The sequence below is a fragment of the Pristis pectinata genome, chromosome 9 (genome assembly GCF_009764475.1).
Source record: "Pristis pectinata isolate sPriPec2 chromosome 9, sPriPec2.1.pri, whole genome shotgun sequence".
Lineage (NCBI taxonomy): Eukaryota > Metazoa > Chordata > Chondrichthyes > Rhinopristiformes > Pristidae > Pristis > Pristis pectinata.
The window spans coordinates 39,210,009-39,223,652 of NC_067413.1; the positions used below are offsets into that span (position 1 = coordinate 39,210,009).

Here is a 13,644-nt window from a genome sequence, read left to right on the forward strand (position 1 = left end):
GAGGTGTTGAACACTTAGTGAATATATCAAAGCTACCAAATTCTGTGTATTAATTAAGTGAATTGATAAAGTAAAGAAAAGTGCACCACACCCCAAATGTAGCCCAGCCTAAACTTGGAACAAATCCAACTGAAAGCCCAGCCTTGTATTAATCTCCAGCTTTATAAAGAGCCATAGAGCCATACAGCATGGAAACAGATCCTTTGGTCCAACTCATCCATGTCGACCAAGATGCCCATTAAGCTAATTCCATTTGTCTGTGTTTGGCCCATATACCTCTAAACCTTTCCTATCCATGTCTTTTAAATGTTGTTATTTAAATGCCTCAACCACTTTCTCTGGCAGTTCGTTCCATACACGCACCACCCTCTGCATGAAGAAGTTGCCCCTTTGGTCCCTTTTAAATCTTTCCCCCCTCACCTTGAACCTATGCCCTCTAGTTTTTGATTCTCTTTCCCTGGGGGGAAAACTGTGTGTATACAGCTTATCTATGCCCCTCACGATTTTATAAACCTCTATAAGGTCACCCCTCAGTCTCCTACACTTCAGCGTATAAAGTTCAAGCCTACCCAACTTCTCCCTATAACTCAGGATCTCAAGTCCTGCCAACATTCTTGTACTTAATGCAGGGGCTGCCTTAAGTAAATGCCAAGATATAGCAAGAACAACATCCTAGAGGATCCACTTCCAATCCAAAATCTATTTATTCTGATTACAAGTTGTGCAATATTGGGTAATCCCAAGGATTCTTTATGATTTTCTGCACATACTTTTTGAGATACACAGGCTTTAGGCTCTTTAGAGACTCTGCATTCTCCCTCTGTTATTGTGCTAGAATGCTACTAAGATCCCTGAAGACACCTCAGGGATGTTCTTATTCACTGGACAAGAGTGGAAACTGCATTGATCTGTAACATGGTAATGGTCAAAGATAGAATCAACCTACGGTAAGAGTTCCCTTTGCAGTCAATTTTCCTTGGAAATTGTGTATGGGAGTGGCTTTCTACATTTATAAAAGGAGGCAGAATTTTGAAGTAATAAAATAATTAAAACAAAAATATTTTAGTGAAGTTGTAAGATTTCTCCAAGACCTTTGGACCCTATGGGATGGAATTTGATGGAAAAATATGTCAATTCTACATGGAAGTGTTGACATTGAGTTTGGGATTTCCCATTCAGAAGGCAGTTTCCTAACAGCACATTGGTGTCGAAGTCCAACAATGGAGCACAAAACTTCTCAGCACCTGCATTGGGGGATTTGCTTGCAAAACTGGTGCAGGACCTCCATATCCATTCATTTGAATGTAAGGAAGTAGATGGGAGGGTCAAAGGCACGTGCTAACTAATTTATATGGTTCCGAATTAAGAATTGGTTAGTCTTAAACATTTTTTTAGTTTTTGGTTGCTTGTAATTGTCAGTGATATTCAGAAGCATTCAGAGGCTTTGTCAGGCTTGCAGCTGAGAGTTCTTCAATTGTTCAATGGGCAGGACTTGTTCTCACTATTTAGGATTGCAACTGCAACACATCTTATGGTATAATTGCAGCACCATGTACATATGTTAGTAGCTTGCCTCTGGCAGGAAGATCTGGCCATTTGGAATTTTGGAATTTTGTGTTTGAGTCCACATTAATTAACATCTCTATTTAAATAAAATCATCACAAAGAAGGAACATAATTTTAAAAATTGAATTTTAACCAAAATGGTTTTTAATTACTACTAAATGGAAATCTTAATTTATAACATGAGTATGCCTGTTTCTCCTGTTTCGTATTTAGTGATGAACTTCATTTATACAAGCTTGATTGTAGTAAACCATCTCAAACCAGGAACATAGTTTAAAAAATTAAATCCTTTTAAGGACTATCATTAATGAAGGAGGAAGAGGTGCAAACGTAAAGCTTTGGGACAAAGTTCCAGAGTTTAGGGTCTCGGCAGCTGGAGACCACCAGTGTGGAGCAGTTAAATTGGGGTGCAGAAGAGACTGGAACCCAAAGTGCATGTATCTTCAAGGATTGTAGAGTTGGAGGAGATCAAAGAAACAAGAAAGAAATGTGTGCATGAAGGCATTTGAAAACGAGGATAAAAGCGTTGCTGGTTTGTGAGCAAGGATAAGAGTTAAGTGCAAGCAGCAGAGTTTTGAATGCACTCACATCTATGGATGGAGGAAAATGGGAGCCCAGCGAGGTGTGTGTGTTTTGGCAGCAGATGAGCTGAAGCATGGTGATGAGCCATATAACATTTGTGAGCTGGATGTAGGCACCTTGATGATAGAAAGGCTATTTGGTCAAGATGTGGCAGAATCTGATTGAGCCTCAGAGTTTCCAAGGAGAAAAATGAAGTTGGTATCTAGGACAGAAGCCAGCAACTTTGGACTTTCTGATACTCAGTGTGAGAAAGGTTTTGCTCACCATTGGAGAATTACAGTGACAAATCGGACTGAAAGGATTGAGAGAGCTGGTCATGAAATAAAACTCTCTGTGTATATGTGGAGATTGACACTATTTTCAGAGTTTGATAGTGGCCAACACCATGGGTGAGAAATAAGATGGACCATAAATGGGAAATGTTTTAAGTCAAATCAAGTTCATTGTCATGTGCACAAGTAGGGCGAGGTACAGGTACGATTAAAAACTTGCTTCAATTAGCATCGCAGGCATGCAGTGAGTAGCGTGATGATTGTTGACTTGAATTTGCATTTGGCTGGGTTTGACTCAGGAGCACATTTATTGGTACCAGCCATTAGTTAGACCTTGTCCCTACACCTTGTAGCAGTTATCTGTGGAGGCCTGCAGAGCCAACTTGGAGAGGGTCTTGGAATAAGCAGTCATGCTGTGCTGAATTCCTGGTTTCAATTTCAGTACCTCATCCATGAGGTTGCAGATATTGTGTTGACAATGAGGATGGATGTTGGATGTGAGACGGGAACCCTGCGGGAATACAAGAAAAGCACGCCCTGCCCAAGGTTGTACTCTGATTCCAGCAGCTGGAGAATTGTAACTGCAAACAGAGCTGCAGGAAAAATGGCTTAACCAATCTTGGGCCAAATATATGGGAAAGCATGTAATAAGTATGTGGAGCAAATGGAGATGTTTTTTGTGTTAATAAAATTTCAGAAATATCAGATGAGGGGGATATTGAACAGAATGTAGCCATTTGCAAATATATGAATGCTATTGTACTAATGAAAAGAGGGTCACATATCAAAACAACACTAGTCAATAGCAGCCTGGAGGACATTCAAGGCCTCTTTCAATGAAACTGCTGATATTTCATTGAACCGCCAATCCTACGCTCTCAGAAATTTTCAAAAGCTATCAGTTCGGCCCTCGCAGTCAAAAGCCTGGAGAAGTAATTGCCAAGCTAAAGTGTTTATTTTGGCACTGTAATTTCGGGACATTTTGTAACCACATGTTAAGGGATTGTTTTGTTTGCAGAATTGCAAAAGAATGCATTCCAGCAGAAAACTAAACACTGGAGTTCACATTTCAAAAGATGTGTGAGATTGCGAAAACTCTAAAATGAGTGTTAGAAAACATGAGAAAATTCTGTCTGGTGCAAGATGCAAATATGCATGTAAGTGATGTGAAGATGTTGATGCCATTACTATCTCCTTCAATGGGCCCAGGTCACACGAAAGGTAGTTTTAGTGGGAAAACTTCATGTTTTGTTCATGTATTATTGTTGTTGGGGCAACCATTAAGCTCAATGGTATCTATTCAAAACCAAGGAAACCTGCTGTTATTCTCACTTCAACTGTACAGCTTTATTGTGCCAATTCAGAACAATCTGCTGTTTTACTGTAACAATTTAGGGTTCATGGTACAGGTCTGCATAAACAGAGAAGCATGGCAAAAGCAGACAAAGCACAACAAATGTAGACATTGGTCATGCACAGGAATTTAAACAAGGAAACATGATCATGAAGCAAGAACAGTGTTCTACAGATGTTGAGGTAAATGAGAACAGCATGTATGCTACTGTGGCATTAAAGGGCAATGATCCTTTAATATCACAATGAAGGTAACTGGCCAAAACTTGGGGATGAGCATAGGTACTGTTTAGTCATAGGACTACATGCGTGTAGTGAAAGGTTCAGCAAGATCCCATTAACTGACAGAGTTATATGCACACTTAGAGACTTAGCAACACAGGGCCAGATGGAGTGTACTATTTTTCAAGAGTTTCAAGAAGCTAAATTGTCAATCATTGTGTGGCCCAACGTTACCAAAGTGAAATTGGATTATAGTTGGCAGTGTGGTCTGGAGCAGATTATCCAGTCTATCTAAATCAGGACAAGCTCTCTGAATGTAGCTTGTGGGTGCATGGACACCATTCTCGCACGAGGCAGCGTGCAAGCCTGATGGGCTGCTGGTCTGGAGCTTACTCCCTTGCAATACAAGGAAGAGGCCATTTGTACAGTACCCACACCTGAGAAAACCAAAGGCAGGGCAGATGAAGATTCTAGAGACATGCATCAATTTGGCCTGGAAGATTTCACACTTGAAAAAGATGGAAAATCAGTTAAGCAAGGACAAGATGTAGGAACATTTGAAGGCAAGATTATACTCAACTTTGCTTGACCCAAGCAAAGAAGCAATGGGGTAGTTAGAGCCAGGGCATCCTATGGTGGAAAGATAGCAGCATTGAAAGTGAACAGAATCAGAACAGAACAGAATCAGGTTCATTATCACTGATATATGTCATGAAACGTGTTGTTTTGTGGCAGCAGTACAGTTCAAGACATAAAGCAGTTCCCAGGTTACTTAAGGATTCCATTTCTGAGAACTGTCCATAAGCTCATTTCTCCATGAGTCAGAAATGTCTGTTTTCTATAGTAACCCACATTGTATTGCTCTACATAAACTTGCTATAATTCTTTCATATCATTGAATAATCACCCTAACACTACCCATAATTAAACTAATGGAATATATCCAGTATCCAGTCATTAATGAATAACATGAAACAATACTAGCTTGAAATATGGTTTCTAAAAGAATTATAGGAGAATTTCCAAAAAGTCAGATTTAAGTTAGGCCGTCAGTAACCTAGGGAGCCTCTATATTGTCACCTGCTCACGTGCCTCCTCATCCAGTGAGGAACCATTTTCTTGAAGATGCTTTTGGTTATCTTTTGTAGTTGGGCATTAGACAACATTTTTAAGTCTGACTGCTATCATAAACTTCTGATTCTTAGACAATTTTTTCCCAAAATAAGATGGAAATAAGGGAGTGATTGGTCCAGTCAGTATTGCTATTATTTCAAAGGGTGATTAGTATTTAAATGACTTTGGGGTATTTGCTAAAGCTTAAACTGTTCCTTTCTGTCAAAAGTCAAAAACAAGATATATTGCTGGAACATGTCAACACTTGTAAAGGATTTTTGCAGTTTCATTATAAATACTTGATGTACACACCTAATGTTAAATCCTGTGCACATCTCTCGCTCCAATGTTAGCTGACACTGCCACCCAAGTGCACAATAGGTGTATTTGATTTAAATTAAGTTGGGTTCAAATGGGTCATTACAAATGTAAAGTAAATATGAAAGAAAGGACAAAATATGATATTTCATGCAAGACTCCAGCTGACTTTAATTCCTAAATCAACAAAATATTCAGCAAAATGTTAGTATAAGGTTCTTCCATAAGTACCTTGATATCAAGGCTCATAATAAAACAGTTATGTGAACTTCAGTTTGTATTAACAATCACACCTGATAATTGTTTAGTTGGAGATTCAAATCCATTATACTGTTGTTCTGGGCTCAGTATCTAGAATCTTTGTTAAGCTAAATACTCATCAGCAGCTGCCAATTGAACATTTTTCTCAATCCATCAGCTACGACAATCCATATCTACAATCTACATTCATGCTTATCCAAAAATCCAAGAACAATTCTATAACAACATTTGGCAGCCTATCTCTTCATAGCTATATTTTTCTTACCTAATGAGCTTTACCCACCTCCACCTCCAGCTCTGGCTAAGGGGAGTAATTTGTTATTTTCTGTTATCAGTAGTCCATTCTTGTTATACATAATAGCGACTGAATAAATGAAACCTTTAATTGTAACTCTACCTTTGGAAATTAGTGCGAATTAACAATACAATGTTTGCCTCAACCTTTTACTTTACAGAATGTCGTCTTGCACTTGTCTTCAAATGATTAAACTGCTTTTGAAGCTTTTCATTAAATGTGCAACAGCACATCTTTAAGTGTGTGAAGCAAACTGACATTTGCTTTAGGTTCAGCCTGAGTTCGCCAGGTCAGCGCTCGCTGTTCAAAAGTTAATTTACAGACAAAGGTTAAAGGTTAGTTTCATTACATTGTAAGCATGAATCATTAGTTGTGTAACATTAGAGGATCAGGGCATGTATTCCATCTCCTTTCCGACAGAGATGAATGAATACACTATTCCTGAGAAGATTATGTGGAGTAAATGAAATAGGTACCCATGGTCTCTGTGAACAATAGAAAGAAAACATAGCTCAATGGTATAGGTTGACTGCAATTATAATTTAGTATTCCTAAACTCACACCTATTTAGATGTATGTGGACTATATTAGATTGTAATATCTAGCAAATGTACTTCACTGGAAGATTGCTTCTCAATCTGTCCGTGTGTTGTGCTTCTTATGCCAGATCTGGGCAATGTAATCTACCAGAGCATTGTTTGTTATCTTCAGTCATGACACCATGGAGAGCCTCACCAGCAGCCTTTAATCCACACATAAACAGCAACATTCCTTTACTGGAATTGGTGAGGGCAGAGGCAATAAGCAGTGAAATGTGGGGGGGGGTGGGGTGGGGGGGGGGTAGAACCTAGTTGGACCCTACAGTATGTGGGTAAAATGCAGTAATATAAACATATATTTGCAGATATTACTGGATGGGATTTTTGTTTTGCTGACTGCTACCTTTTATTTATTCTTGAAACTCGGGTTGTCGCTGCTAAGGCTGCATTTATTAGTTTGTATTGACAGAATCAAGTGAGGGTTCCTTTCCATGATGTGTGCCAATGAATTAGATGGGTGTGCATAATATCATATTATTGTTGATTGGCACCATATCAACCAATCTGAATGTGGTGGGGGGGGGGGGTGGAAGGGAGGAAAAATGTATCTTTACTGACTCTTGGTAATCCCTTGCCAGTGCCTGTTTAAAATGGAGGTTCGTTCACAAAGGTGCTGAGCACCTTGAACCAGTGCAGTGGGAGCACGTGGAAACCCAGCACTAATGATGTAAAGAGTGGAGAACATCCCAAACTCGGCATCCACTCACCTCGTCAAGCACATTCTGCCACACCTGCAGGAAAAGTCTGCAGATCCCCCAAAGCATGCTTCAGCCACCTCTCAGAACCTACAGAACTGGAGAAGAAGCAAATAATGCTCTACCTCAAGGGACTGCCTGAAAAGAAAGGCAGAGTTTCCCTTTTGTTCAGTTCTCACCTCCCTCCATTTACCATGTCTGCGTATTTGCTCAACAACTCCTTGTATCTAATTTGTCAGTCCTGGTGCAAGGAAATTTGACCTGAATCATTAACTTTAAATTTCTTTCACAAAGCAGCATTTGCACAATGCTATCCTGCTCTACAGATGTATGGTGGAAAGTATTCTATTTGGTTGCATAACGGCCTGGTATGGAATCTCAAGGCACAGGAACACAAGAGGTTACAGAGAGTGGTGGACTCTGTCAGTTCCATCATAGGTACAGCTCTCCCCACCTACAAGAGGTGATATCTCAGGAAGGCAGCATCCATCATCAGGGACCCCCACCATCTGGGCCATGCCTTCTTCCAGGCAGGAGTATAGGATCCTGAAGACCCACAACTCAAGGTTCAACAACAGCTTCTTCCTCACTGCCATCAGGTTCTTGAACCGACCTGAAAAACTTTAACACTGCCTTGGACTATATATTTTTTCTTTCTCAATCTTACACTAGTGTTGTTATTTTATTGTTTATTTTGCACACATATGAGTTACGTATAATTTATGCTTAATTTAGGTTAGCATTAACTTATGTTTATCCTCATTTTGTAAAGTATTGTGCTGCTGCTACAAAAAGCTAATTTTCATCGCATTCATACCATGTGTGTATGTGTATGCCTATAACAACAATGAACTTGAACTTGGTGAATGAAGCATTTTCCTTTTTTATTTGTGACCACTACCTTGTTAGATGAACTCAATTAGGTCATTGTGCTACCCCCATATTTTCACTCTTGTTCTTTCTTTACCTAAGAGTTCTCCTGTTTTAACCACCACTTCAAAGTTCACCCTTTTTAAATGATATGCTGAAGGCATGTTGCTAGACCTACTGTAAAATGTAGGTAAGTGCCAAGAGAATCAAAGGGGAGTTGATGGGCATGAGAGAGAATAAAACTCAGTGGCAGCCAAGGAAATAAGGAGAGCAGGAAATGGAACTGATTTGGACTGCTGGGAACCAGTATATCCCTCCTGGGCTGAATGGCCTTCTTCAATGCCGTATTAAGTGGAAAAGTAACACTGCAGAATAGACTCTATTCTGTATAATGAGTATAAATGAGTAGCACTGTTCCACTGACTGTCTGCTGCTGTGAGTAGTGAAATTGTTTTGTTTGCACGCTAGTTATACAGTTAGAGAGATGAAATGGTTTCACTACTCACACATAGAGCCTGCCAGGCTCTTCTTGTGATCACACCTTCTCCTGGGGCAAGGTACTGGTTACATTTTCCCTTTGTAAATGCAGGCACGTCCTTGTTAATCAGGGACCTCCTCCCATCTCTCTCTCAGTTCAGTTCTGGGAGTATCTGAAATGTTTTGTGGTTTCTAACTGTGGAATTAAAATAATTTTAATCAATGCAGTATCTTTTGAGTGGACTACAGGAAGACTTTGAAAGTGTTTTAAACTATTGAAAGATTTTCCTGTTGTGCCTTTCACATCTTTCGAAATGACTCCAGGTACTTATCAACCGGTGAAGTACTTTTGAAATGTAGGAAGGATCATGTTTGGGTGGGGATTATCTTTTGTAATTCCCTTCCCCTTTGCCATTCTATTCAGAAGGTAATAATGTGCACGCACAAGGCTCCAATTGCATAGGCGATGGCAGTCTCCTTTTGTTTTCTGATGTTTTAAACATGTAAACTGGAATGGTAAACTGAACCATAGTCAGATCCTGGCCTTATCTGGCCTACATCAATAATGCATACAATCTTTTTGTTTTTGATTTTGTCCCCAGGAATATTGAGGGAAATTTTAGCACTCCCGCGTGGAGAAAAAGTAATTCAGCAAATATCAGAAGTTAAAACTAGTATGCACTTGGAATTTTATCCCCCTGGGTGCTTTTGAAAGGTGTTTTAAAACTATCTAGGAAAAGTTTATCTATTATGCTCATCACATCTTTCAGAGTGCCCCCAAGCACTTATCGGCAAATGAAGTATTTTTGAAAGGAGGCTTTGTCTGTCTTGGAAGTAGTTGGCTCATGGCTGGTCAGACACAAAAATGCTGGAGGAACTCGACAGGTCAGGCAGCATCTATGGAGCGAAATAGACAGTCAATGTTTCGGGTCGAGACCCTTCATCTGGACTCCATAGATGCTGCCTGACCCACTGGGTTCCTCCAGCATTTTGTGTGTTGCCCCAGATTCCAGCATCTGCAGTCTCTTGTGTCTCCTCATAGCTGGTTAGGTTGGTCTGCCTTCAGAACTTGTGGAGAGATGGGAGCTAGGGGCTGGAATAGCTGGGAATGTAGGGAGGAGGAGAGCACAGTACAGTGCAGGAGGCTTTGCCTACAGTGTGTTTGGAAGGAGCAAGTTTTCTCCTAACAACATGTGACCTGGCTGGCCTTCATACAGAAGCCACAACAAGGCTTTATCACCTGAAACCACAAACCAGGGCATTGTCAGCAATGCTGTGATGTCAGAGCAATTGTTGCCTTTATCCCATGTGGTTAGTAGAGGCAGTGACATGTGATATTTGGTGTCCTTCTATTCAGGAGGTATCTTGTGCTCTCTACACCCAAAGGAACATCTGCATTTCCTTCCCTTATGCAAGTGAAGTAGGACAAGGCAACATTGCATTATGCAGCCATGGCAAGCTTCCCTAGGGTCAGAGGTGCCATAGACTGCACACATATTGCCTTGTGCACTTCCCAGCACTAGCCTGGCATCTTCAGCAGAAATTGGTATCACTTCCTTGACATCCATCACCTTTGTGCCTTTGCAACCCCAGGTCATGTATAACATAAGTCTGTGCTGAATTTCTGTCAATGATTTTGATGCCTTTATCTTTTTGTCACTTCTGTACTCCAACCGGAGCATTGCATCAAAGGCAGACTACTTGGCTAGATGGAATATTGAACCCCACCCACCCCACCCCATTTCACCTGTCTAGGACATGGTTTATGTCCCTCTCAGGAACTCGGGCACCTACATTAGAGCTGCTTTATGAGCATACTCATAGCATTCCCCAACAGTTCCATTTCCTGCACCATTCTGGAGAAGTTTTTCCTTATGTCTTTGATCAATTTCATTGAGCTGGGGTGTTTGCTGAATCATCTTGTTTAACATTTCTAAAGTAGGGTGTGCAGCACTTGCTCGGTAATACAGAGGTGGGTCAGCAGGAGAATGTGCTTGCGTTTCCAGAATGGGATTTGAACCCATGACCTGACTCAGGCAGTGGTGTTCAAAGTGAATGAAGACTGCAGTCAACAATGATGCCTTTGTCCTACTAGCTTTTGAGTTTTCCATTCACACTGCTTCATTGATAAGAATGTTAGCCTCTACATACTTAAATCTTAAGGTTTGAGGGCATCTGGTGCATTGGGTTTTCTACTGGAGCTTAATGAATCACCATCAGTATTGGGCTTCAATCTCTCTAATTACCCTAAAGAGCAAAGACATATAAGCAGGCACCTGTTCTCAGAAACAAACATCACCTCCAACTCCAGTCATCTGTTTTCCCTTTCTCACTTCAAACATCACGTGCAAAGAGCTCAGGGAAATCTTTTAGGCTTGAAGTCTTCCAGTGTCTTGGCAAACCGGCACCTACCTCCCATATGCCTATCCTAACCTTGTGTTGGGAGGGACATGCATAAGGTGTGCAGGGACAGGGGTCAGCCTGCCACCAAAATTAATCATTTAAAAAGGAAAAACTGCTCCAATGTGAAGTTATGGACATGAACACTCCTTTTGTCCATTACATTAAGGACCTGTGCATATGCCAACAGGTTTTAATTTCTATACATGCCCCTGCATATCACTCCATTTTTTAAAAATTCCCCAGCTGCTTGCCTCAAGCCCATCACTTCCTGTAAGACCGACCATCTGTGTCTGCATTTCATCCCAATATGACTTCTCATCATACAACAATTTGCTTGGTTACACAATTGATGGCTCCAGATAGTCCCTAGACTCTTCATAACTGTTATACTAAGATGTACCCCTGGACCTCCTGAGATATGTAGGTGCTGACCAAACTCACACCTGCCTCGCCATTTGATTTCAATCCTTTCAGCTGTTTTCTTCATTACCCCTAGAACAGGGACAAAATGTGAAAGGGTCTCATTTTTAAAGGACCTTGTACAATTATGTCCAAAGTTAGTTTGAAACCAAGAGAAGTTCAAAATGAAAGTATATAAAGTTTGGATGGGAAGTGTATACTAGTACATGGTATGTAGCAGATCTTTTGTTTTACTTGGGGTAGGAAATTTCTACACAGCTGAACACAAATGAAATGTTGGCCCACCTTTGACTGAAGTTAATCAACCTTAAGCGAGGAGATATGTGTGGTGTGTGTGTAATTCTGCAGTGGCATGGACCACCTAGTAGTGGGGGAAGAATTGGTGTTGCAGGTGGACTTTGGGTCTGAATGGGACTATACCCGGGTATGGAAAATCAACCAAATCCTAAGGTCTAGTGCAGTTGACAAATACTAAAATCTGCTGCTATTTAACAGTGCAATGGCAGCATGGAGGAACAATGAGGATAGAGAGCAGATTAGACAAAGAACCAGCAAGTGTCCAAATGGACATGACCTCCCACCACTGATGGAGTAGGAAGGATGGTTAGGTTGAGGGATGGGAATGGGGAGAGAGCCCCATACACTAGGACACACTTTGTGGTGGAAAGTGGCTATGAAAGTGAATGCCCATTCTTTAAGCTTCCTGTGCCATGTGTGAAGGATCTAAGTGACCTCCTGGAGGGATCATGGTCAGCCATTCGCTCCCCTTTCCTTCTAGTCACTTTGCATACCCATTCCTTCAGTCATTACCCTGACAGTGTGAGAGAGGTCAGTTAGTAAATGTTTCGGTGTTAGTGCTACTCTCAAACTTCTATCTTAGGAAGCAACCTTCAGCTCATTCTAAATAAATAGATTATGTAAACATGAATCACCCAGGCTTGGAATGAGTGTTACTGTGGCAATGCTGATAACTTCCCAAGCCTTTATGGAACTGGTCTGTCTGCAAGGATGTTGCCAGGACTGGAGGGCTCGAGTTATAAGGAGAATCTGGATAGGTTGGTACTATTTTCCCTGGAGCAAAGGTTTATAAAATGATCAGGGGCATAGCTAAGGTATATGGTCACAGTCTTTTTCCCAGGGTAGGGGAATTTAAAACTAGAAGGCATAGGGAACATTTTGAGAGGGCAAAGATTTAAAGGGGACCTGAAGGACAAGTTTTTCACACAGAAGGTGGTGGGTACATGGAACAAGCTGCCAGAAGAAGTGGTAGAGGTGGGTACAATTGCAACATTTAAAAGATATTTGGACAGATTCATGGATAGGAATGTGTGGAAGAAAATTTAAAGCATTATTAATAAGGGTCAAAGCCATTTCTGCCATGACAGCTGTCTGTCCTTGGTGGACTGCCAACTAGCTGACTGTGCCTAGCTACTTTATAAGTAACTGACTCCCATGCTCGCTTGTACTATAAGAAGGACGTGGGAACCTGTTTTTCTTTGGAATCATTGTTCTATAATCTATCCTAACGCTGCAGGCAGAGTAACTTCTAAACTGATAGCTGCTTCGGGTTATCACCTAGAACATGCTGTGAAACTTTTGTATCTGTGTAAATGTTTTGTGTAAATGTTCTTTGTCACGTATATTTTAACTATAAAAATGAGTGTAATCCTTTGCTGAGCAGAGTTTCGGAACTCCGCTTTTAGGAGTCTGAGCTCTCCATGATATCATACTACAGTAAAGGCTTTCTGAAGCAGACGCCCTCTGGGTCCGAGTAATCCTTTCCTGCGACAGAATGGTTTAGAGGGATAAGGGCTAAATGCAGGCAAATAGGACTAGCTCAGGAAGGCACCTTGGTCAGCATGGATGAGTTGGGCTGAAGGGCCTGTTTCCATACTGTACAATTCTAACTTTTTGACTGTTTGCATCTTTAAAATTCCTGTTGAACTTCATTTCCAAGGAAAGATCACCACAAAACATGAAGCAACATTGAAATAGTTGGTAGGAATGAGGTGAAATATGATGATGTAATTTTTGCATGATTAGCCAAGAAATACAATTTAATCTTTTTTAAAGAGGTTGCATCATAAAAAAAAGGAAAGTGTAAATAATTTTTAACTCATTTTCAGGATCTGAATGTTGTTGGCAAGGCTAGCATTTTTGGCCTATCCTGTGGTAAACCACTTTCTTGAACCACCAGT

At 40.7% G+C, this 13,644-nt stretch overlaps 1 long non-coding RNA gene across 5 annotated transcripts in view; it reads left to right on the top strand.

Moving 5' to 3' along the window:
- The first annotated feature begins 12,446 nt into the window (after positions 1 to 12,446).
- The window catches only part of LOC127574615 (uncharacterized), a 53,421-nt gene continuing 52,223 nt past the window's right edge, over positions 12,447 to 13,644 (top strand). For 4 of the 5 annotated variants that reach the window (XR_007956932.1, XR_007956936.1, XR_007956933.1 and 1 more), the window contains exon 1: positions 12,450 to 12,501. This is a non-coding gene — a long non-coding RNA (uncharacterized LOC127574615). Of the gene's footprint in view, positions 12,502 to 13,644 lie in introns of all 5 variants that reach the window. The other variant, XR_007956934.1, reaches the window with a different exon arrangement.